We start from the raw sequence: 27,204 nt of genomic DNA, 5'->3' as shown, positions 1-27,204 counted from the left end.
CTTCTCTTTGCTTCTGTCTGCAGAGAGGTGGACAATCTGCCTCCTCTGTGCCCTCTTATATGGCACCCTGCCTCACTACAGGCTCAAAACAATGGGGACAAACAATATAGACCAACACTTCTAAAATTCATGGCCAAAATAAGCCCTTCCTGTTACCAATCGTCTCGGGTATTTTAGGACAGTGACAGAAGGTCAGCGGACACATGCTTCTTCCCTCCCGTTTCAAAACCTGAGTCCTCTTCCTTATAACCAATCACGCTGCATAGTCTTCCCGACAGGGGAGGACAGTTACATGTGTGAACTTAAAAATAGGGAATGAATAAAACATTATCAAAGTAAGATGGACTGGGCACCCAAATCTGAAAAGGCGGAGCATTTAAAAGCCCTGCTTGGAAAGGGTCAGCGTGTGGTGAGGGAGAGCAATGGGGAACAAATGTGAGCAAAGTTCAATCACAGGTATGAAAATGTCATAATGAAACCATTATTGTTGTCTACTAGAAAACATGTCATTTAAAAGCTCACTCTCTTCTGTCATTATGCAGCTCCTTTGTGACAGCTGATTTTCCAGTGACATTTTGTGCAGCCCCTTTAATCTTAGCTGAAAGGCACTTGGAGGCCACAATGTCAGCAGCTGTTGCCTCCAGGATGAACTGTTATTGGGGATAAAGCATTCGTAGGTTTGTACTGTCACACTCTTCTTGGTTCCTCCCGGTACCACTGTGGCTTAGATATCCTGAAGCATGTACATTATTGTGATGGTGAAATACAGGTCATTTTTCCATGATCCGTGGGTTAAACCTCTCTCCCCTCCTAGGTAGTAGATACCTTTAATGTGACTTTTGGAGATTCATCCCTGGCCCATAAAAAGAAGTCAAAGCATTTCTCTCCACTATTTTAATCCTGGGCACACTAAATGGAGACACCCTGAGTGAACTTGGAAGCATTCTTGAAAAACAACAGTGTCTCCACCACATCAAGGCTGAAGATGAATGGAGGTGAGTTCTCTAATTTGTTAACCCTCTAAAGACTGCCAAATGAGTCAGCAACATTTTAGTGTACGTAAGCATAGCATAATTCACTTATGAATGTATTTGTTAAAATAGTATATCCTAAACAAAGAGGCAGATTGAACCAGGGCAGCGGGTATGAAATGCCATTGAAAAAGCTTTGTTGTTGGTTATTTGTTTTACTCTTTTGGCTCTTTGAGGGGCCTGCCACCCAGCTCCCAAATAAATCACGTAGAGGTTTATTATTTCTTATGAATGCCTGACCTTAGCTTGGCTTATTTCTATCTAAGCTTTCCTTACCTTAAATTATCCTGCCAACCTTTTACCTTTGGGCTTTTACCTTTCTCCACTTCTGTTTATCTTTTCTTTCCTTCTTATTCCGAGTCTGGCTGGGTAGCTGGCCCCTTCTTTTCTCAATCTTGCTCCTCCCAGATTTCTCCTCCTCTTTATTCTCTCTGCCTGCCAGCCCAGCCTATCCTTTCTCCTGCCTTGCTATTGGCCATTCAGCGCTTTATTATACCAGTCAGGTGTTTTGGAGAGGCAAATTAACACAGCTTCACAGAGTTAAAAAAAAATGCAACATAAAAGAATGCAACACATCTTTGCATCATTAAACAAATATTCCACAGCATAAATGAATGTAACACATCTTAAAATAATATTCTAAAACAGAGCTTCCCATGTATCAGGAATTGTTAGCTTTCTATATTTTAACTCCATTAAGTCTTAGAACCTATATCTCATGCTCACAGTGTAGGAAATGTGCTAAAAGTCGGCCAAACTGCTTAGGCTCCTAGCAGCCAAACTTGTTTCTGAATTCGCATTAGCATGGAAAATGAGTGAGCTTGTAGCAGTGGATCTGGAGCTCTGGTACTGTTAGCAGTCTGTTTAATTGCTTCTAGGACTTTAGGTTAGGGAAGTCATAAAATGGGGAGGCCAGCATAAATGTTAAACTTACATTTCTACCCAACTCAACAAACCAAGCAAACAGTAATAACCAATAACTACAGGTTCACAATAGGAGGTAATATAAACCATGGTGCTACAATAAATGCACAGAAACATTTTATTGTGCCCAGAATTGCTGGAAATTGGGAGAGAATAGTGCTCACACCACAAATTTATAATTTACTTTCAAAGAACTTATAATCCAGTGATTGTTCTCATTCATGGAAGACTACAGAGAGTAGTCAAGTGTTATATGAGAAGCTCTGAGAATTAAATGATATAAGAATTCAGAAATATATGTAGGTAGGTAGGTAGGTAGGTAGGTAGGTAGTAGGCTTGCCTTTGGGCTACCAACCAGCTCCCAAATCATGACAGAGAGAGTTACGAATGCTTGGCCTTATCTTATACTTGTCCCACTAGCTCTTTTAACTTAATTTAACCTGTTTCTCTTCATCTACATTTTGCCTCAGGGTTTTTTACCTTTCTTTCATTCTGTGTGTCCTACTCTGAGTCTGGCTGGCTGGAAGCTGCCTGACTGGCTTCAGGTGTCTCCCCCTTTTTCTCCCTCATTCTCTTTCTCTCTTTTCTCCCTTTTCTCAAGCCTAGATTCCTCCTACTACTTATCTCTGCCGGCCAGCCCTGCATATCCCTCTACTGCATAGCTATTGGCTGTTCAGCTTTTTATTAGACCAAATAGGTGCCTTAGGCAGGCAAGGTAAAACAGCAACACATCTTTACACCATTAAACAAATGCAGCATAAACAAATGTAACACACCTTTACACCATTAAACAAATGCAGCATAAACAAATGTAACACACCTTTGCCTATTTACAGTAATATTCCACAACACACACACATATATATCATATATGTGTGTGCATGTGTTTCTTGTAGAAATGTCCTGAAGAAGAAGGGTTTGTGGTTTGGATGAGAACAGAAACTTGAACAGGATGGAGAAGAGGTGGACAAATGTACTTACCTCAGCACCTGAGCCAACAGGCAATGCCACTAGGACTTGTTTCCAGATCCAGAGAGACTGACACTCAGTTCCTTATTCCTCCCCTGGAGATCTCCGGGTTGTTCCTTAGAAAAGAAAGAGGTTTATAAGCAGGACTTTGAGAATCAAGTCTCATTTCAATTATTCATTATTTACACATCTGGAATAAAGTCTTCTGTGACATCAGAAGAGTAATGTGACTAAGTCTGTTGTAGCTGGAGTTTTCTCCAGTCCTGCCTGGCCCACGGTCAGGACAAATCTCTCTCACCCACCAGTCCTGCAGCTGCTCAGACCCAACCGAGTAAACACACAGAGACTTATATTGCTTACAAACTGTATGGCCATGGCAGGCTTCTTGTTATCTAGTTCTTCTATCCTAAATTAATCCATTTCTATAAATCTATACCTTGCCACATGGCTCACGGCTTACCAGTATCTTACATGTTGGAACTCATGGCCGCAGCTGGCAGTGTCTCTCTGCCTCAGCCTTCCACTTCCCCGAATTCTCTTCTTTGCTTGTCCCACCTATACTTCCTGCCTGGCTACTGGCCAATCAGTGTTTTATTTATTAACCAATCAGAGCAACACATTTGACATACAGAACATCCCACAGCAGTCTGTCTCATAAAATAAAATGGGTTAGAGAACTACACATGTATAAATTAGTGTTGTCATTCTCAGTGTCTGTCCTGCAATTTGTGAGACTGCAGGAGGGAAGCACAGCTCAGATCACAGCTCTTTGAACTATGGGTTCGTTACAACACCTTATGAAGTCAAGGTAACTGACAGTGAGGGCTGTGAAAAATCCGGCCACAGGAAACAAAGGCTTCTGAATGCACATGCAAGAATTAATTCAAAATCAACTGTGTGGTTAATCCAAAGTCACTGGCAGGCTTCCCATCAACCATCCTATGACTTCACTGCAGCTGTGGCTCTGAATATACAGCATGCACACTGCACTGTGCATGACATCACACCAAGGAATATCAACACCTGAAACACCTCAGCTCAGATTTGAGATTATTATAGTCTATCAATCACAGTGTATTGTTATACATATAAAATTTTCTGTTATTACGGTATAGTGGCTTAAATCAGATTTTTAATATTTTCCTAATTCCATTCTCAGTATGTAAGTATCAAATCAGTATATCTTCAGGTTCTATTGCATTAGAATGTTTGGCTTTCAAAGTTGCTACTTGGGTTTTATATATATATATATATATATGAATTTGAGTTGAAATTAAGCTAAAATTTCCATCAATTTCTGCCATGGCCTCAAATGTATCTTGCACTACATATTTATGCAAAGCAGTATCATCAGCATTGACAAAGTATAAATTCTAAATAGTGATCAACTCTGAAAAGTGTTGAAGACACTTTATATCCTACAGTGTAAAATATTCAGCCAAGATTTAATTCTTTAAGTAAAAATTAGCAAGCATATCCATTCTATCCATATGCAAATTTTCTTTTTTTAATAAATAGTAAAAGTATAGGTATACCGAAATAGCTTTAAAATCAATTTCTTTATGATTTATTGTCTTTTTTAATTGTCTTGATGATTTCTTTAATTTCTTTATGATTAATGTTTGATTTGTTTGCCTGTCTTAAATTCCTATACATCAGGGTTGTGCAAAAACTTCTCATACCAAAAAGACCTTTAATGGAAAATGTTTATGAAGTCCCTGCTTTGATGACTTTTATTATCTTTAGGGTCACATAGCTGAATATTCAAGCTATGTTTTCTGTCATTCTTACTAAGATTTTGGGTTTGGAAGTGGGCACAGGCCTCCAGGTATGGTTATGAAGTTCACTTATGCTGTCAAATGGCCCTGAGAGGCAATTCCATGACTTCCTGGATGAGCACTTTCTCTCTACTGATTGGTAGTTCCCACTGTTTCCAAGGCAACTCTAGATTCATTGCACACTCATCAACTTTTGGTTCCTGCTCATTATGTCATCTCTTTAGCAGAAAGAGACACTGAATTTAATGCAGTAGAAGCATTTTAACAAAGGGTAGTTTATAGAGAAGCTTTTGATTGTTTTGGGAGCCCCACATTTCTCTACTTGTTCCAATAGATTTCATAGTTTTCCCCTTCAAGAGAAAGTAGGTACTTTGAAAAAACTCCTTGTAATTATATTGAGAAAATGTTATCCTGCTAACTTTCTGCCATACTCATATGGGCAGAAAGCCCCAATTCGTGCTTAGTTGAGCTTATTCTCCCCAAAGAGAAAGTATGTACTTTGAGTTCTCTTTGCCTACACATTTATCTTCATGACTGTATCACACTCGTTCCCCTTCGCTGCTTAACACCATCCACCAGGGAAGCCCAGACCTGGGACAAGGATCACAGCTCTCACCATGAATGGTGTATCAGCTTCCTACCATCTCACAACTGCCAGTCCTATGAGGTGATATTATTTTTTCCATTTAGATCATTGACTCTCAGTTTATCTGAATAAGTGGCAGTATTATAAGACAGTCAAGTAATAGAGCAAGGATTCATGCTTGCCTAGGACAGAAACTTGAGTATAAGAATTATATTTATGATCTCACCCTAAAAAGCAGGAGTCCGTAAGTATAGAGGATGATACATGGATGCGTAAAGCCTGGCATAAAGTGCATTAACAAAGTCACTGGCAGATTCCTTTAGAATGACTAGATTCTACTAATCCCTCTAAGAAGCATGTAGAATGTCTTCTAAAATTACCCACTTGACACTGGGAAGTTGAAGCATTTATTATGCTGATCTCCACCATAACCACCTTGGGCTAAGCAGTTGTGAGGGTTTGAATGAGAATGGCCCCCATAGGCTCATAGATTTGAATGCTTGGTCGTAAGGGAGTGGCCCTACTTGAGAAGGGATTAGGAAGTGTGGCCTTGTTGGAGTAGGTGTGGCCCTGTTGGTGAAAATGAGTCACTGGAGGTGAACTTTGGGTTTTCAAAAGCCCAAGCCAGTCCTTCTCTCTCTCTCTCTCTCTCTCTCTCTCTCTCTCTCTCTCTCTCTCTCTCTCTCTCTCTCTCTCTCTCTTCCTGCTGCCTGCAAATCCAGATGTAGACTCTCAGCTCCTTCACCAGCACCATATCTGCCTGTGTGCCACCATGCTCCCTGCCATGATGAGAATGGACTAAACTCTGAAACTGTAAGCAAGCCCCAATTAAATGCTTTCTCTTATAAGAGTTGGCATGGCCATAGTGTCTCTTCACAGCAACAGAACACTGACTAAGATAGCAGTCTATCGAGGAATTAACAATGTCATATTTACACGCTGCCTTCAGCACGTAGGCAGCATAAAGGACTCCCAGGGTAACTAAGCTAAGCTCTTTTTGCTTGTAATACACTATACTAAATCACTGAAATGATAGATTTTCAAAAAAAGTTTATTCATGAAGTAGCCAAGTCTATAAAGATAAAGGAGCAAGTCTTGAAGATTCTATTATTAACATTTATCATTGCTATAACCAAATACCTGAAAGAATATACTTTAAGAATTATTTTGGCTTACAGTTTCAGGGGTATAGTCCGTGAACTGGAAAAATGTGACAACAGATGCAGGAGATAGGAACTCATATGCTCTCCATAGTCAAAACTGAGAGAGGTGAGTGCATAGGTGTCCCTGCTCAGCTTTCTCTTTTTTAGGCAGTCAGGCACCCCAGCCCATGGAATGGGACTATCTACATTTACAGTGGGTCTTCACGCCTCAGCTATCCTAATTCACAAATTCCTTCACCAATGTGCTCAGAGATTTGTTTCCATGATGAATCTAAATCCCATCAAGCTGATAACATTAACGTCACAGAGACATTCGAAGTTTAAAGCGTGGGGAAAGTAAGGAGTAGTAAAGTAACTAGAGGTCTGCGCATGCATGATCAACTCCACTGCCCTTCACGGGACCCATGTTCAGAAAATGTCAGTCAATGTAATCATTGGGTGCTTTGACACTCTACCATGAAAAAGTCACCTACCAGACACTCGCATAGGCTCAGAGGAAGCTGTTGTTGTCAACCATTTAAGCTCAACAAGGCCATCTCCAAATTTCAGACAGACAACTTACACAATTACTATCATTACATCTTAGGGGTATTGTTATTATTATTATATAAAATACTAATACTTCATTGTTTGAGCAAGCTATTGTTAAAATTGATGATAAAGGAAGTAACTAGAAGCAAATGAAGCTAGAATTTGCTCAGTGTTTCCTTTGGGCTCATTGAACTAACAAACTAGACCCAGTGTACAGCATAGATAGAGCCATTGCGATTACTGGGCTCCAAAGAGGGCTGTCTACTGAACTAAGACTGACTCATCAAAAAAAAAAAAAAGCCATCTACCACAGGTACTGCTGAAAAGAGGTAGACCAGTAGCTGAGGTGCAGGCATCTGGAGTGGAGGTAGCACCCTGGGTCCAAGATGTTTTGCAACTTATTGGAATAACTGTTGGTTTGGCCTTAAGACTTGCATACTTACATTTGCCATGAATGTGACCTTACTTATGGCTATAGAAAAGTGGTTTTTAGGGCTGGAGAGATGGCTCAGCCGTTAAAGGCTAGGCTCACAACCAAAAATATAAGAAAAGTGGTTTTTATTAAGTACACAATTGACTACACAGACGCTCCTATGGAGCAGTGTCCATAGTTCAAGTGTGGCAGCTGCCCAGATCTACTCCTAGGTCCATCACAGACAATCACTGAAAGGCAAAGACTTGCAATTCACCTACCATGATGGTTTGAATGATAAGTGTCCCTCAGTCCCTGGCATTTGAATGTTTGGTCTTCAGTTGGTGGGCCTGTTTGGGAAGGCTTTGGAGGTATGACCTTGCTGGAGGAAGTATGTCACTAGGGGTGAATGTGAAGACTTATGCTATTTCAAGTGTACTCTTTAACCTTCTTGTTTGTGATTTGCAGTTTGTGCTCTCAGCTGCTGCTTCAGCTCCAGCTCCCATGTCTTCCTGCCACCTGCTACCTCCACTCTGCCATCATGGACTCTAACCCTCTAGAACCATAACTCCAATATAAACCCTTCTACAAGCTGCCTTGGTCCTAGTGTTTTAACACAGTAACAGAAAAACAACTAATACATCCACTGAAATAATAGAATTCACTTCATAATTTCAGGGAGGGTCAAATGAGATAATGTGGGTAAAACACAGACAGCCTGGGCATAGTCACATATTCAAAGGGGTCAGGAGAATTTTATCAAACACATTGTAATTGCTTCTTTCACAGCAGGAAGTAAATGCATTGAAAGCATGCCATGCCCCCTTTCTCGTGGGTGTAAGGTGCTTAAAAGGCTTAAAACAAAACACCCACAAATCCAGAGACCAAGTGTTACAGTGACAGGCAGCTTAAGCACCCAAATCCCAGTTCTTTCTCGGCACTGTGTCTCAGAATCACGAAAAGAGTGGCACTCATCCCTCATGCACCAAATGAAACAATCTTTGAGGTTCATATTCCCACTTAGCAAAAAACCCTTTGCTCTGCTAGAATTACAGCTGGTGGGAGAGAGCAAGCAACCAGCATAGGAGCTGCATAACTTCCAGTCTCCATGGCAACAGAGTGCCATATCCTGACCCCTTTAATCACCTGATTCTCTTAGGATAAAGAAAGGAGCAAGGAGACAAAGACCTTAAGATAAAAACTGTAGCCATCTGTGGAATGGATGATGGCAGGTCAGCAAGTGTGGCCCAGAGTTGACTCTAACTACCTACAGTTATGTGGCATGTCTTTAGAACTGTTTTTTCAGAAAGAGTGATGGGTTAATATTGATCAAGTGGGACTTAGTTAAAATAGTTCATTCTCCTCTCCCTTCCTCTGGTAAGCCACTGCACACAGGCAAGATGGCACTCTGGAGAGGATGGACAGTTTTTAGCCAAGCCACAATTTGGAGCAAGATAATTCGTGTCCACGGGAATGAAACCTGATCTTTGTCTTCTTACTATGAACCTCTGCCCGACATGTAGGAAAGACACTGAACACCTTTTGAAAGATCAGAGCAGCGAGTCTCAAAGCACGGGCCTCTGTACTCCTGCTGCAGAACCCCAGAGGCATTGTTAAAGCAACATCAGGGGTTGTTCTGCAGAAGCTCCACAGGGCGAGCCTGGAATAGAGCCAAGGGTGCTGTGCGGCAGCTCCCAGGGTTCTTGGGCACCCTGAAATTCAAAACCACTTGTGAGAGCTCAAGAGTTACTAGAAATACTAACTTCCACTAACTTTCTCTTCAGTTTGCTTCTGTTGACATACAAAAGATTATTTATAAATGTGACAGACTCCATTTTCATATAGATGACCTATGAAGATAATCCATTTTGAGACCAAAGTGGAGTGCGGGAAGAAATACTAAAAACCACCAAAGTGGGAGGAAACAAAATCTACTCTGGAAATAATTCTAAAGTAACAAAGACAAGTGTGAACTCTGGCTTGCTTAATTTTGTTTAATTCCCTATATCACCTTACCAGTTATAATACTAGCCATCTAATTTACCATAAAAGAGTGCCATTTACTTTTCATTCAAGTTATTCATATGGTAAAAGACAGAAACAGAATGCTACTTTATTTCCTACCTCCTGAAACACTGTACAGGTTACATGTAGACACCACCCATTTTTCTATGAATTTCATGTTCAAGTATTTATTGAGTATTTATTTCACTGTTAATTAAGACACAGGCAGTGTTCTGTGAAAGGTAGAGTCTTTGAACTTCAGGCCATTGCAGAGGGAAGACAAATAACTAAGTGAAATGTCTATGGCGTCAAATGGTAGAAAGCACAACAGGAAAACACAGCCATGGTAACTTTTAAATAACCGGTACAGAAAGATCTCATAAAGAAGGTGGCATCTCTGCAGCCAGGGTCTGTGTTGATATCCATGGCCCATGCTACCTCCAAAAGCCATGCAGATGCCTGTGGTCTGGACTGCCACATGAGGCTATGTTGACAACCAAGGGCCCCACCCCTCACTGGCCCTGGGAGAGCTGGTCCCAGTGGTACAGGTGTGGGAGAGCTGTCTCTGGTGATGTTGGCCTGGGAGAGCTGACCCTGCCCCTTGTGAAGGGGGAAAGAGAGGTGTCCAGGTGGAGGCCTGGACTGACCAACTCAACTTCCACCCAAGCCCACATCTAGGGTCATGAGTTGGCCCACCTCAACATATTCCCAATCCATGACCTGCTGGAGCATGTAAAGGGACTGGTCCTGAGGAACCATAGCTGCAGGATATCCATGACTCTAAGCAACAGCAGGATATCTGAGAGGAGTCTCTGTGAGTGTCCAGGAGAGATGGTGGACCAGAAGTCAGAGGCCTTAAACCACCCCAATAACTCATTACAATGAACATTTGCAAGTAGAGCTGTCCAGACAAAAGTGTATACTGTGTGACACACTGCAGCTCCCAGTGCCACTAAGATGAATGAATATATGATGGAGAGGCAGGAAAGATGGAGGAATGAAGAGGGGATTTTTATCTTTATTTCTATTTTTTATTTTCTTTTCAGGAGTGGAGGGGGAACATGGAAGGACTGAGAAATGAGTGGGATTTGGGTGCATGATGTGAAATTCCTAAAGAATCAATTTAAAAATTTTGAAGAAGGAGGAAGAAGAGATGGTGGCATCTGATTGAAAACCTGAACATGATGCAGAGCCACACTTTACTCATCAGTAGCTGGTGAGACAGAGTTTAAGGCAGAGGAAATATCAAGTACAAAAACCCAGAGGCAGAAAACCTGAATCCAGGTGTGACTTCAAAGAGGTCGCCAAAGGGAAGAGAAGTATATAAGATGTAATTACAGTAGAGGAAGAATATAGCCTGACCCTGTTTTAATTTTATATTTTATTACTTCTATCTATCTATCTATCTATCTATCTATCTATCTATCTATCTATCTATCCATCCATCCATCTATCTGTTCTCGTGTGTGTGGAGGAGGGGAGTGTTTGTTTATCTATCTCCCTCTGTATGTAGTGTGTGTGTGTGTGTGTGTGTGTGTGTGTGTGTGTGTGTGTGTGTTTACGTACATATGGTATGGATGGGACTAGGTCTCTCACTGAATCTAGAGTGGAGCTAGGCTGGAAGGCAACAAGCCCCAGCCTTCTATCTTTCGGTCTTTCCATCCCCCGCTCCCAGCACAGGAGCTGCAGGTGCACACACATCCATGCTCAGCTTTTCCCAGGCGGCCTGGGCTTGTCACCACAGGGTCCTCACACTTATGGCACAAGCACTCTCACCCATGGAGCTGTTTCCCCAACTCCCACGTCATGATCCTTGAATTTCATTTCACCGAGATTTAGAGAAACTAGGGAAGGATTTTGAACAGAGAAATTCTATCAACTGCCTTCCGCATAAAGGGATCACTCTAGCATCTGAATTGAAAATAAACTGTGGGGCTGGAAAAATGGTTCATCAGTTAAGAGCACTAATTTCTTTTTTTTTTTTTTTTTTTTTTTTTTTGGTTTTTTCGAGACAGGGTTTCTCTGTGTAGCTTTGCGCCTTTCCTGGAGCTCACTTGGTAGCCCAGGCTGGCCTCGAACTCACAAAGATCCGCCTGGCTCTGCCTCCCGAGTGCTGGGATTAAAGGCGTGCGCCACCACGCCCGGCATCAAGAGCACTAATTTCTTGTCAAGAGGACCTGGGTTTGGTTCCCAGAACCCACAGGACACCTCACAACCATCTGTAACCCCAGTTTCAGGAGGTCTGACTCTCTTTTCTGGCCCCCATGGGCACAGCATGTAGGCAGCGCATGGACATACATGTAGGCAAAACACCCATACTCATAAAATAACAACAAACAAAATATCAAAAAACAGAGAGGACTTGAAGAGACACAAGACAGAAAGGGGGGACCAGACTGAAAGCATTCTAGTACAATAAACAAGTACTCTACAAACTGAGCTACATCCCTAACCTCTGAGTTTATCCTCTTCATCTCAAATAGCATTTCTCCTTCTCCCCAAAGAGTACTGAGTTGGGATTACGACCCCTGCTACCAAAGACGGACTTTAGAGGGCTAGTTGCAGATATATCAGTCTTTGGTCTTATGCCTTATAAAAAAATTGAGCTATAATTTTTAAATCCCTCACTCTTCTCAACTTCTATGCTCTATGGCCTAAAACTCTGTATGACCCAAAATGGTCTGATATATTTTCTCAGTTTATTAATTGTCTGAGCACCTCAGTGTTGAATTTTAGAGTTCCTGCTTTATAACAAAGAAAGATATAAAATTTCTCAAAGCAAAAGTAATTTCAGTGCAAAATCCTATGGCATACATAATATGATGTAATATAATATAATGGTATAATAGTATACATGATATGTTAGTAGTAAGGGAGATTATACTAAAATTAACCAAGAAATGATTTGGTAGCTCTTATAAATTCCAGGACTCGTAATGTCAGTACTATCTCCAGTTTGTCACATGTCATGAGTTTCACTAATTATCTTACTGCACATTCTATACACCCATCAGTTTCTAGACAATGTTTCAAATAAGAATATATATATATATATATATATATATATATATATATATATATATATGGCATTAATAGAAAAAAAGCTAAGTGCTTTGTGGTTTCCTAGACTGTCATCACTAGAAATGGCTTCTTTATCTTTTCCATAGCTCATACATCACATGCTTACCTCCACAGGTTTGGAGCTCTGAAGTACCCTGAGGCTGATAAAGGAGATAAAGGATAGGATATTATTGCTCCCAATGGTGGTACTATTCCTATACTTACCTGACCCTTTGCATCACAGATAAACCACCTACCAGGAAAGTCACTCCTAAAGAAATGGAGATTTAAATGCTGCGGATCTCACAGCTTGAAGAAATAGAGACATTCATTCGTGATTCTTTTCTCTTTCAAAAACCTGTAAACTTCTCTTTCCCTGCTTCACTTGTGAGTCCTGAATATTTAGGTAGTCCTTTTAAAAATGCAACTACCTCAATATAATGTCATTACAACACCCCAAATTCTGTATTGAATCATTTTAAACATATCCTACTGTATCCAGGAATAATGAATTTTATGAGCATATTAATAAAGTGAAGACATATCAGAGCACTGGAAGAAAAAATTTAACAAGCCTAAGAGGAAAAAAAGACTTTTGTCAAAATTTATAACATTAGCTTGACAAAAATGTCTTTGGGAAGAATGCATCATCCCACACCAACAACCACTCATTCTTCTCCTGTGTCAGTTAACCGAGCTGAACCCTTCTTAGCGACTCTAAAAGAAGCCAGTGGCTGCAAGATAGACAGAGGCTCAAAGCCCCATGAACAGCTTGGAGCCCACTAGCTCTAGTACCTTTTGCCACACTGGTTTAGGTTAAGGACTATGGGTTATAAGAGTCTGCAAGAGGTCCGGTGAAAAATACAAGAGATATTTCCTTTCAGAGACTGTGATGTGAGCACACAATTCTTGGTGATTCTGGGGCCATTGGGTCGTTGTAGTTTTTATTACTTCTTAAACTAATAGTAAACCCAAGATAATAGAATAAAGATGATGCCACCCCAAAATATGTCATATGGGCATTAGGATTATTTTGCATTAAAGTACAAAAACAGCAGATGGAAAGGGGACACTCTGACCTCTCCTTTCCCTGTACTTATAAAACATAAACATTTTATCACTTGGGATGGGAAATTGAGGTAAAAAAGCATCTTTATGAACATATATTGTTAAATCTTCCTTGGTTTCCCCACACATTTAATTTCCCCACAACCACCAAACTTTATTCAACATACTGGTATATGTGAGCATTTGGGTTAGGAAACTCTGAGGGCCCTCCATTTCCGTTGGTACCTGTCTGTGCACGAAAAATGTGTGTGTGTGTGTGTGTGTGTGTGTGTGTGTGTGTGTGTGTGTGTGTGTGTGTATTCTTTTCTCAAGTCAGTTTCATTCTCAGATCCAACCAGATGTCCTAAGAGGATAAAAATTTAAAAGTTTTGCCTCCCCTGTAAGAATAAAGTCTTCAAAAAATCAGAGACTAATTGTGTCTAATGTCAAAATTAACTTAAAAGAAACCAAAGACAAGTAGCTGGGATCACTTTGACACTCAGCTAGATGAGGATCAAGAACAAATTGCTGAGGGAAATTGCTACTTCCAGCTCTGGGTTTTTGAAGAGTTGATAAAGAAAATGTTCTTATCAGTAGGGCTGGTAACATCTTATTCTTGATTCTCATTAAAAGTATTGCCTTTGAAAATTACTCTTTTGTTTAATGCTATTTATGTAAAGCACATACACTGAATTGGAAATTTTCATTGCTGAAACAAAGAAAAATTAAGCAGTAAGTGTCCTTCTATGATCTCAGACAAAATCCTCAGAAAAGACCTAACTCTGCATTGTCAGCATTTGGTGCCAACTCTTGATAATTAAAAGGCCTATGGTGTTACTTGAGGCCATGATGACATCTAGGCCTAAGCTGCTACTTAGGTATCTGGCTCCATGGTCCTGCTTCAGCTGAGGTCTGTGTTGCCCATGTTAACACAGGTGTCCATGCAAACCATGCGTGTTGATGTCTGAGGGCTGTGCAGAGCCAACCCCACCAGTTGCAGGCCCTGGGAGAGCTAGCACAAGGACCCTGGCATGGGAAAGCTGGCCCTACCACTCAGAAGAGCTGATCCCACCCACCCCAGCCCCCTGCACTTGGAAAAACTGGTCCCACTCCTCACCATGAGCTCAGGAGAGCTGGCTCTGTCCATCGCCTGAGGGAAGTAGTCCCAGTGGCCCAGACTGACCAACTCAGTTACCACACAGACCCACATCCAGGGCTTTGTGTTGGCCCACCACAACACCTGCCTACCCCATCTATGACTTGCTGGAGTGTGTGATGGAACTGGTCCTGTGGAACCATAGCCACAGGATCTCCATGATTTGGGGCAACAGCAAAATATCAGGAGTCTCAGTGAGGGACCAATTGACAGTGTACCAAAAGCCAGAGGCCTTAACCTAACCAACAACTCATTACACAATGAACATTTGCAAGTTTGAACAAAAGGGTATACTATGTGACACATCACAGCTCCCAGTGCCACTAAGATGAATCTTGAAGAGGTGATGGAGAGGCAGGAAAGACAAGCGAATTAGCTTTTGTTTGTTTGTTTTTGTTTTGCTTCTTTGTTGTTGTGTTTTGGTTTGGTTTGGTTTGTGTCGTGTTTTTGTTTTCCAATTAATATTTTTATTTTTTATTTCTATTGCTTTTTAAATTTTCTTTCTTTTTTAAGCTGGGTGGTAATGGTGCACACTTTTGGCCTCAGCATTCGAGAGGCAGAGGCAGGCAGATCTCTGTGAGTTTGAGGCCAGCTTGGTCTACAGAGCTAGTTTTAGGATAGGCTCCAAAAGCTACACAGAGAAACCCTGTCTAGAAAAAAAAATTGGGGGTGGGACACTACAAGGGTGAAGGGTAGATACTGGGGAAGAGAGAAATGAGTCGGATTGGGGTACAGGATGTAAAATTCCCAAAGAACCAAAGAAAAAGTTATGCTCAAATAATAATAATAATAATAATAATAATAATAAGAAGAAGAAGAAGAAGAAGAAGAAGAAGAAGAAGGAGAAGGAGAAGGAGAAGGAGAAGGAGAAGGAGAAGAAGAAGAAGAAGAAGAAGAAGAAGAAGAAGAAGAAGAAGAAGAAGAAGAAGAAGAAGAAGAAGAAGAAGAAGAAGAAGAAGAAGAAGAAAGGAATCTGGGTTTCATGGCATATGCCTATAATCGTAGCACTGAGGAGGCCAAGGCCAAAATATTTTCTGGCCATCCCCAAATATAACAAGAGTAATAATAATATGAAAAAGTCTAGAGTTCATTGGTAGAATGTTTGCCTGGCAAGTATAAAGCTCTGGGTTCAATCCCAGAATGCAAACATTTTAAAACATGAAAAACATCATTAACTGTCAGAATAATATTAACCATTGGTCTGAATGGATGAGATAGAAGTGCTTTCAAATTATAAGTCAATCTGAATTCTGTATTGCCAGGAAAATTACTCTTTATGTAGTATGATCCTTTCATTTTCAAGGTCACCATAATCTGGTGTCTATAGATGAGGGGTAGGAGAATATATCCTTGTGACTTATGATGGACAGTATTGTTCACAGGACACTACAAGATCCCTAGCAACTGTCTGGGAAACTAGGGTCCATCAGAGCAGAGTGGGTCTTCCCGGTTTTAACTTCAGTGCCTAAGGAATGCAATGAGTATTTGTTAAATGAATAGGTGAGTGGGTAGCAACTAAAATGAAGACAGAGCTACTGTTATTTATATACTATTCCCACTCTGCCCCCAACTACTATATTTTAACTTTATCATCCTTCACTATATAATATGATTTCCCCTACTCTAAAATTACTTGGAATCAATAAACTTAATAATCCTTAAACTTTCACCCAAAACTTGGATTCCTCTTTATAATGACATTTTTGGCATTCTGGTAATTGAATCGCGCCTTACACATTCTAGTCATGCAGACAACCAATGAGCTACATCCTCACCCTTTTTTATTAATTTTATTTTGAGACAGGATCTCATCAAACTGCCTTGAAATGGCATGAATTTGTTATGTAGGCCAGGCAGACCTAGAACTTGGTCTTCATGCCTCAGCATCCTGAGTAACTGGAATTATCACATCCATTTTATTTTTTTTGTTTGTTTGTTTGTTTTTGTATAAAGATTTAATTAAGTGAAAGCTTTTGCATTTGTTTTTTAAGTAAAACAGTTTATTATTATCTATGCAAATATTTAAGAATGTCAATCAGGGAGAATAACTGAGTTAAATCATAATGGAAAAATGTAATTTATTTATTTATTTTTACCAAATGGATCCTGTAAGACTCAAATGAATCGCAAATTGCATACTCTTGTAAAAATACTCATTTATACCCCTGGATGAGTATTTCAAGTACCATTTTAAAGATTCTCAATATAGAAAGCATTGTTCATTAATGATAATTTAGATATTTTTTCTAAAGTCTCTAGTAAAATATTGAGACTTTATACCAATTTATTACTTAAGAAGTTTAGTCTACGTATTGAAGGTGCTCCAAAGATCTAAAAACCACGGTACAAAAACGGCTATTGATACAAGATAATTAAATACCACTTATGATTACATGTATTATTTAATGTATTCACTTACAAATAATTACATTTAATAGAGGGGGAAAAGTCTAAAAATTCTTAGAAAAAAAGCAATAAAAGATATGAAATTGTGTTGACACACACACAGGAAAATGAACATTTGCTCCATTGTCTATTAAAAAATCTTTTTTTGCCGGGCGGTGGTGGCGCACGCCTTTAATCCCAGCACTCGGGAGGCAGAGCCAGGCGGATCTCTGTGAGTTCGAGGCCAGCCTGGGCTACCAAGTGAGCTCCAGGAAAGGCGCAAAGCTACACAGAGAAACCCTGTCTCGAAAAACCAAAAAAAAAAAAAAAAAAAAAAAAAAAAAAAAAAAAAAAAAAATCTTTTTTTATTATTTTGTACTTGTATATGTGCATGTGTGTGTGCATCTGTGTATGTATGCGTGCATGCGCATGCACACGCACACGTGCGTGTGTGTGTGTGTGTGTGTGTGTGTGTGTGTGTGTGTGTGTCCAGGTGTCCACAGAAGCCTGAACTGGGCATCGGAACTCTTAGGAGTGGAGTTTAAGTGGTTATGGAATTCAGTTCTCTCCTTTCAACACATGTGTTCCAGAGATCAGACTCAGATTGTTAAGGTTGGTGGCAAGGCCCTTTACTCCCTGAACCATGGCATCTGCCCTCCACCTTACTTTAGACACTCTCTTCCTGAGTCACCGATTTGGCTAGACTGACTAGCTAGACTGACTGGGTAGACTAGATGGCTAGAAAGCTCCAGATTCTGCCTGTTTCTGTCTCTTATGTTGGGGCTAGAGGCGCATGCTGCTGTGGCAGCTTTTTAGGTATCCTGGGGATCCCAACTCTGGGTCTGATGCTTATGCAGCAAGCACTTTATCCACGGAGTCATCTATTCATCCCTGAGACTTTATTTTTTTTTTATTAGCAGGTATATTTCACAGCAGGTTGAAATGCTTTTGACTAATATCACATCCATTTTATAACTAACTACTTTGAGTTTAGAATTATCCAAAATTTTTCTGTGCTTCTTATGTGTCCTACCTATGTGTCTATGACCTGAGATTGTTTCACAACAGACTATTTCAATTGCATTAATAATATGGAGGTGGGTATATTGGCACATGCCTATAATCTTAATACTTAGGAGGCTGAGGCAGGAGAATCATTATTAGTTCAACACAGCAAATTCTAGGCCACCCTGGTCTCCAGACTGAGAATGTGTGTCAAAAGAAAGAAACAAAAAAGAAAGAGGAAGGGAGGGAGGGAAGGAAGGAGGCAAGAAGGGAATGAAGTAAGGAGGGAGAGAGGGAGGGAGGGAGGGAGGGAGAGAGGGAGGGAGAGAGGGAGGGAGGAGAGAAGTACGATTCTTCTAATCTCCCATAGGAGATGAACTTGGCCAGATGCTGTTTTCAAGGAGCTGGGAATAAAAAAAAAAAAAAATGTGATGAAGCAGTTGGGGGAGGGGGCAATTGATAGCGCTGGTTCTGCACTATAACCCAGTAATCACATAAACCAAAGTGTAAGATGATCATTGACCTTTGGTGGCAGACCTCATTATCCTAAAGAGCAGTTCAGCAGCAGAAGACAATTCATCTCATTCAGCGAATAGAAAATGTCCACCTTTAATAGCCATTGTTTTTTACAGCATCCTCAGCCTTAACATTCAGGAAAAAATAAATGTAGCATGAGGTTTAAATCCAGGTGATTATTTGTAGTAGACATGTTATTATCCAAATAAGCACTCACGATTTTCATTTGAATAAGTTAAAATCCTCTGGAACTAATGCTGTCCCTTGACCAACAATTAGTAAACCATTCCCTATTCCTGTGCCAGTTCTAAAAAGCTGTTAGAGTCAAACTACCTCTCCAAGCCAAGGAATTTCCCTTAAAGGTACACATGACCATTCTTCATGGTAGAGAAAGCAAGTTTAGGGGAGCTAGGTCATAGTACTAAGGCCTGTTCTTGACAGCAGTAATGATTTTTACCCTTCCCAATCTTTATGGAAACATGGAATAGTGACAGGAGAGCAGTGCTGATTAAACCTGCAGGGCGACTCAAAGTTAATGGACTTCTACCCAACACTCTCATTTTCAGCTTAAAAAATGGAGCTAGAGGAAGAATAATAAATTATAAGAAGAAAGCAAGAGAACTTATCCAGTATAGAAGACAGCACTACAAATTCTAGAATCAGACAGATGTTCACACTTTCTATGAAACTGGAGACTCAATTTGACTCCTTGAAACTACAAGCCAATCATCCTTTTGGAGGGATAAGGATATCTGCTTCACAGTATTAGTATAAGGATTACGTGAGCTTATATATGTAAAGTATTTCCCAGACTACCTTGTCAAGAATTCAAGAAATATCACTTATTATTACAGTGCTAAAAATGTTGATCTCCATTCCTCTCCTACAAATAAGCACTGCTAATGTTTTAATATGTAGGGTTTTTTAAATTTTGTTTCCATATGAATCATTGCATGTATTTTTATGACACAAGAGGATGGCAGCATGTTTAATGTCTGTGGCTTAATTACTTAAACGGTTTCATAGTATATTATGAACAGCTTCCCTGTCCACAAATCAAAATCCATAGTAACTCAGAATGCACCCATAACAGCCCCTTCCATGTCTACAGTAAATTCTATTACTGATAATACTACCAAGATGTGCACAGATTTTTTCACTGTAATGGACAATGAATAACCTTGCTTTTAAATACTCTGATACAATCCTCACTGGGTTAAATTCTTAGAAATAAAATTACTGGGTCAAACAAAGTATGCATGTACTTTTTTTAGCTTTCTTGACACATTTTGACAAATTCCTTTCCAGAAAAGACTCCTGAAGAGAACCTTGGAGTTTCTTTTTACTAAAACTTTATCCACACTGGGAGTTGTAATTTTACCTGGGAATAGAAAATATTACCAAAATAATAACAGTAGGAAGATGGCCATTGTCTCAGTGTGAAGTAAAATACCTCAAAGCTTATGTCTGTGCATCTGTATGCTTCTTGGGCTTTTTCTTTGACTCTTTTTCTTCTGTTTGTTTTATCCTGTTCTATTTTGTTTGTTTTATCTTATATAATTTTGTTTTGTTTTAGATTTCTGTTTGTATCCTAATGAGAGAGAGAAAGAAACTGTAGATTTGGGTGAGTGAGTAACTAGAGAGGATCTGGGAGAAGTTGGGAGATGGAAAATCATGATCAGAATTTATTGTAGTTTTAAAAAAATCTATTTTCAATGAAAAATAGATAGATAGATAGATAGATAGATAGATAGATAGATAGATAGATAGATAGATAGATAGATAGATAGATCTGTTGCTTTCCTGATGAAGTTTATTCCAGAACAGGGCTCCACAACTATAACCTGTTAAATAAAATTTGCCAGAGATCTTAAATTTGGGCTAAGCAACTTTACTGATCCCAATATGTCAATCAAATGTGGAGAGATTCATGAGAAATGAAGTCAGTTAACTTAGAGTGTATTTGTGCAACAAATAGATAGGTCTCTATTGGCTGCCACTGCTGAATGTTAGCCTGTCTCCACCTCACCTCCCTTCTCTCTCATATGCATGCAATAACAGTTAATGAAATAAGAGGCCATGAATTTGAATGAGAGCAAGGAAGGGTACATGGGAGGTCTTGGAGGGAGAGAAGAGGAGGGAGAAATGTAATTATGATCTCAACAGTTTTTTAAAAGTTTAAAATTTTGAAATGAAAAGGAAGAGACACACAGAATCAGCCTAAGTAGCAACAATCAGCTTGCCTGATACAAGCACAGCATTAAGGGGCATTTGCTTTCTTTGGATATAGTCTGATCTGCTGGCAGCTCATGACTGGCTCAATCCTTACTGCTGTAATTGGCTGAGGCCAGGCAAAAGGATTTCAGTTGCTTGGTTACAGATGGACACTATATAGTCAGCTTTTTTTTTCTTACATTGATCCAGCATGCCGTTCAATGTTTGGAAACTGTTTTGAGCCAAACTTTATCAGCCAATAACAGAGAGAGTTTTAGGCTAAACTTCTTTCAGCTTAATAGCAATTTTGTCTTTTGACAGGCCCATGAATCACAGCCCCACCCGCTGTGTATGCGCAGCTCACAAGTTAAGGGCTGTTTGTACAGATGAACATTTCTAATCAATTTCTGATGAGGAACATTAACTTGAATCCCAATTAAGCAAAATGCTATTTTTCAAAAACAGAACTCAATTCTTCTCATTAGCCAACCTGCATTATAAAGGCTTAGATACGGTGGTGATTAGAATTATTATTATATTTTTAATTCTGGGAATTTGTCTTCTCTAATCATGGACATCATATTCTCAATTTTGCAAATTGGCCCAGAAAATGTAAAACATTTATTGCCTACTTGTTTCTAAAATTTTGCCAGATCCTCTTTATGATTATACATTAAAAATATGAAGAAAATAGCGGCTGTATAGATGGCTCAGTGGTTTAAAGGGAACATATTACTCTTGCAGAGGACCCAAGTTTGGTTCCCAGGACCCATACTGGTTGGCTCACAAGCACCAATAATTTCAGCTGCAGAGGAGTCCAACACCCTCCTCTGGCCTCTGCAGGTACCTGAACTCATGTTCACATGCCCACATATACACACTTAATTAAAAGTAAAATAAAGCAATTATAAAAATGTTTAACATCTTAGAGTATTTCACTTAATATCTTAGAATGGCAAATTGAACAAAGATATTCCTGGATTCTATTTATCAGTATTTTTCACACTTGAGGGTTTTTTTTTTATTATTTTTGAGTGAAAATCTTGGGGAAATTGAGGGCCAGAACTGACTGCCATGTATTCACAGGTCTAGCATTTTTACGGCATCTTCTTTCAAGTTGGGTTCCAAATAAATTCTCATGTTGATAACTAGTTCTACCATGAAAAAGCTAAGAAATGGTAAGAGGTGCTTCCTGATAGACTCTGGAGCGTCCTCTCTGAGTCTTACATATCTTCACCCCAGGGCTGCCAACTGTAGAGTTTACCTCAGACTCCCCAGCCCATCTACTTTCAAATAAAACTGGCCCAGTTCTTAAAAGGTCTTAACTCCAATTAGTGAAACATGGCTCTCAACCAATCCAAACAAATCTAAATTGGTATTGGCTATCTTTTCTTTTCCCACAAGGGGGGGGACTGTTTTGTTTTATTTTTTTAAGACCATGTAAGCATAGACAGAAAATAAAGGCTGAAATCACCTTGGGCTTAGAGCCTACGCTGAAGCTATCCCTTCATCCTAGCAAAAAATGCAATGAAATGGTTCAGAGTGCAGAAATCAACACAGGAATAAGAACTGTTTTGTCATTCACTGTGGCTTCCTTGATGGCTGTGCATTTGCAGAAAGTTTAGCATAATTGCCTCTTCTTCTCCCTGAAGCTTACTGAGACCCATCCTGACACATTTCCACACCCACAGCTCTTCTGCCCTCAGGTCCAGTTTGGCTCCAAAGTTCAAATGAGCAAGAAAACAGTCTGTACTTTACTGGGCATGTCCAATTAAAAATCAACAACAAGATAATATGTCAATTTTATAACAGGAACTCTGGGCACCAGAACTGGAATTTCTATAAATAGTATTATCAAAATTATCCTCTAAAATGAATACGTTAAGACAATGAAAACACAATCAATATTATTGTTGTCACTATAGATGTCTAAAGATATAACTCAATGGCAAAGCATTTGCCTAATTAAATGAGGCCTTGGATTCTAGCCCCAGCACTGAAAATAGATAGACAGAGAAATTGATGATGATATAGGTACAGATGTAGAGATAGATGGGTAGTTGTGATGATAGCAATAACGGCTGTCCAGGATCTTTATAGATATTAGCAGGGCCAACAAGCTCAACTGATTTTTACTAGTAATGACAAGCACTCTTTACAAAGCAGGCCCAGTTTTTAAAACCATGAAGATGTTAGCTGCTTCAGGCCAGTGGTCCCTGAGGTAAGCACCATTCCTTCCTGCATTTTGCAAGTTTGTTTTGGCTCACGGAGTTGGTTCACAGTGACCTGGGATTTGAGCTTGAGTCTGCCAGCCCTGGAGCAACGGACTTCCATTCTGCTGCCTCCTAAAGGTAGATGGTGATAGAAAATTTCCAGGAGGAATCGGGAAGGATGAGCTTCCCTCTCAACCATCACTGAATAGCAAATAGAAGAGTTTTTCAAGCAATGGGGGTATAGGACTGGGGAGGTGGTTTGGAGAATAACGCCTGTTGCACAAAAATGGGGACCTGAGTTCAATCCCCAGTACCCAAGTAGAAAAGCTGAACCCAGCAGTGTACTCCTGGAACCCCACCGCTGGAGAGGTACAGCTAGAAGGATCCCTGTGGCTTGCAGATCAGCCAGTCTTCAGTGGGCTCGGGTTCAGTGAAAGGCCATGCATGTATGTATACATGCATTCATAAAAGCAAAGCAAACACTGAAACTACTTGAGCACTTCTATGTGTGAAATTTCTTCCTCTTGACCTTAAAATCTATTAGAATAAAAACTAGGAAAAGTCAACTCCATATCCACCTCAATACACTGAACTAGTAGACAACACAGAAACGGTCTTGATCTCTGGCTCAGATGGACCTGATTACTCCAAAAACGAGGAAGGAACTAAGGGTCTAGTGTTCCAGATTCCCCAAATGGTGACCCAGCTTCACATTGTGAGCCAGTGCTGGGATAAATGGTGGGTGTGGAGAGAGTACAGCAACTGAGCCACTGCAGCCACTGTAGTCCTGGGTGAGCCTGGTAAGAAAGAGTCAAATGGGCAAGAGGAAAAATACTGCGTGGTCTGATAATCTGTGGAGAAGCTGAGTCAAAAGACTTACACAGGAGATACGGCTCAGAGGTTGAGGGCACTTGCTCCTCTTGCAGAGGACCCAGGTTCGGTTCCCAGCACCCACATAGGAGCTCACAACCATCCATAACTGCAGCTCCAGGGGATACAACACCTTCTTCTGACCTCTGTGAGTAGCAAGCACTTACATGATACTTATAGATCCATGCAAGCAAAACACTCACACATGTGAAATGAAATAATAAATCTAACAAAATGTTTTTAAGACTCTCACAGGTTGTTTTACTGTGGAGTCTGGCGCACTGCTGGGAATCTTTATGCCAAGACAGCAACGTAACTGTTTGAATACATCATTCTTTGTTCTTAGTTAGGAGCTGTTACCATGTCCAGCTTGCCCATTTTCCTGGCCTGTCCTGGGAATTAGCTAATCTTGATCCATCTTCTGGAGTGAGATTGATGGCAGGACATTGCTGGGAGAGTGTTTGTGTGTCTTGGGGCTCACACCCACACACACTTGTGAGGATCACGCACCAGCAGAATTAGGATGCCTTATTAGGTAGGAGTGTAGGAAATGAAAACACCCTGGCCCATTTTCAACACAGCCCCTGGAAAAAAAAAAAAAAGCCTTAAGGCTTACACATCACAGATAAGTGGAAGGCACTCGGCCCCTGCTAACCAGCTCCTGCTTATGGAAACCTCCTGGCTACTCTCACTCAAACCAGGCATTAGTTCAGTGTGGAAAATTACAAAATAGCTTGCAGCCATTACTAAACACATGCCTCTGAAACGTCCCTTGACAATCAGGATATCTGGGAAGGGATAAGCCAGTCAGGAAAGCAAAGTCTTTATTAAACATGTTTAGAGAGAGACACACACAAAGAGAGATGTAAGTAGGGAAAGGAAAAAAGGAATACTCTATGAATAAATAATAATACCTGGACATCTAGAAAGAATGCTCCCCATATAATATTTAGCCAATGGGGAATGTGAGGAGGTACCTGAACTGTAGGAAATATTAGTCACTGCTGCTGCCCTGGGTATTCCTGCCTACCAAGCCCATCATGCAAGATTATCATTAAGTCCAGCTTCCACTACCCCCATGCCACTTTCATTCTTTGGATTTTGTTGGGGTTCTTTGTTTTCTCACCAGTGGCAATGTGCTCTGTAAGTGAGACTACTGTACTGGAGTTCACTAATGAGCTGAACTGAGGACCCAGGAGATGTCGACATTTGTTTTTACATACCTGCTATGATATGGACAGATGCACAGTACTGTGCACTAAAGATTCAAAGAATTTCAGGATCCAGAACAGGTGAGTGGCCAACGGCGCTTTATTTAAATAAAATTAATCTATCAGAGTCTACAAGATGGCTCAGCAGGCAAAGGCATGTGCCACACAGGGCTGGCCACCTGAGTCTGATATGTGGAACTCACAACGAGAGGTGAGAAGTGACTACTAGGAAGTTGTCCTCTGATTGCATTCAGTGGCACACTCACCGCCCCGCACACACAAAATGATGATGATGATGATGATGATGATGATGATGATGATGATGATAAATAATAAGCAAATTAAAACAGGCAAAATCATGCAAACAAGATGTTTTAACATCTGATTGTAACCAATCGCCACTTCTCCGGAGCTTACTTTCCTCATCTAAATTATAATAGTGGTATTATTTGTGCCACATATTTTGTAAAGTTAAAATGACTACAAATTATGTAAATTATTAAGAGAAGTTTCGATGAACATAGACTTCTATGGAAATATTAGCATCTTATTTTGGTTACATTAAATCATATCTCTTCCAGGAAAGGTAATATAAGAAAGGGAAAAACTGTAGCATCTTTTAGATTACTCGTGTTTATCTGAAAAACACCATAATTACAAAGAAATTGGAAATCCCAAAGAGAAACTAAAATTAAAGCATCTCTCAGTTGGGCAGACTGGAAATGACACATTATTTAATAAGTGCATCTGAATCCAAGAAGAAATCCCAATAATCTCACATATTACTTGCTAAGCATCAGAGATTTAAATGAAAATGTCATGGGTGTGCTTCAATAATATCCCAACTAAACATAAGAGTCCAGCTCTAGGGCAACTGTGAGGCCATAAAAATAGCATCAAATAGCACAGTGGCCTATGCCTGCAATTCCAATACTTGAGAGGCTAAAGCAGGAGAATCAAAACTTCAAGGCTAGCCTGGAATGCACTGTAAGACTCTAAAAAAAGTTAATGAAAATGAATAAAATAAATTAAATTAAAACTGTTGTCAATTGACAATTATTTTGTGGCCTTGTAACCAAGAAATCCAAATCACCCATAATTCCTAAGTGTTATTTGGAGGATTTTGGATTTATAAAATAAGAAAAATCAAGGTACTCACAAGGCATACCTGTTAGTTACCAGGTGTGTTTCATGCAGTCACATTTAATTCTGTGAGATGGAAATTATTATCCTTATTTTACAGAATTGGAAACTGGCCTGCATAGACATGTGACCTGCTTCACACAGCTCATAGTCATCAGAGGTAGGATTAAAGACCTGTTCTCTTCCATTCCAAAAACACTTTACCCACAATATATCTGTTGCTTTTCTAAATAAATGATTACTTCTAAGTAAATATTTTAAAAATTATAAAACTGAAATCAAATGTAAAAAAATGTCCGAGTAAAGAGGAACCCAGGTAACCAGAGCAAAGGTGCTGTGAGCCCCAGCACAGGAGAACCCAGACAAGCGCCCACTCGCTGGGAGGCGAGCATAAAGTACTGTCATCCCACAGGGTGGGCCAAGACGAAAAACCATAAACCAACCACTAGCAAAAAAAACAACAAATTTTTGATATCATATCCAGAAGAAGTGAACAACTTCCAGAATTAGAAAGGAATCCACTTGAACACGGACCAACAGACATTGCACTTAATGCTGTTTTTGGTGGCCTCCTAACAAACTCTTTCTCAGCACATCTTGTCCGTGACACAATCTCGAATAGCTTCCAGTTCACCAGCAGCAGTAATCACATCTTAAAAGCGAACATGTGTCTTTAAAAAGTTTCGAAACTTTACCTTTGAGTACAAGTGATTTGAACTGTGAAACGCGTACCGTGACACGAACTATTCGGTTTTGTGCTGGGTGGTCTACTTCCTATCCTTTTGGCTACACCCGTGAATGGGAGCCTAGAGGCCAGGTATGAATCAAGCCCTCTGCCACAGAAAGGAAACACATTAAATTACTGGATTAGAGTTTCTAAATCTGTCTTCAGAAAGACGTTATCTCCCATTTTACTTCAGATTGTGTTTGCAGCATACGTTGGATCTAGACAACATCAGCTCCTCATAAGGCACTCAGTTACTTGA

The 27,204-nt window shown here is 40.0% G+C and overlaps 1 long non-coding RNA gene and 1 pseudogene across 1 annotated transcript; both read left to right on the top strand.

The window, feature by feature from the left end:
- The first annotated feature begins 593 nt into the window (after positions 1-593).
- LOC121830528 (uncharacterized) lies at positions 594-3,944 on the top strand. Its single transcript, XR_013051956.1, has 3 exons — positions 594-677; positions 815-995; positions 2,852-3,944. It is a non-coding gene; the product is annotated as an uncharacterized LOC121830528 (long non-coding RNA).
- A 21,148-nt stretch (positions 3,945-25,092) lies between these two features.
- On the top strand, positions 25,093-27,204 carry LOC102922928 (transmembrane protein 126A pseudogene; annotated as a pseudogene).

This window comes from Peromyscus maniculatus, chromosome 6 (assembly GCF_049852395.1).
Source record: "Peromyscus maniculatus bairdii isolate BWxNUB_F1_BW_parent chromosome 6, HU_Pman_BW_mat_3.1, whole genome shotgun sequence".
Lineage (NCBI taxonomy): Eukaryota > Metazoa > Chordata > Mammalia > Rodentia > Cricetidae > Peromyscus > Peromyscus maniculatus.
The sequence above is the reverse complement of the archived record's forward strand: the minus strand, read 5'-3'. Positions and strand labels throughout refer to the sequence as shown.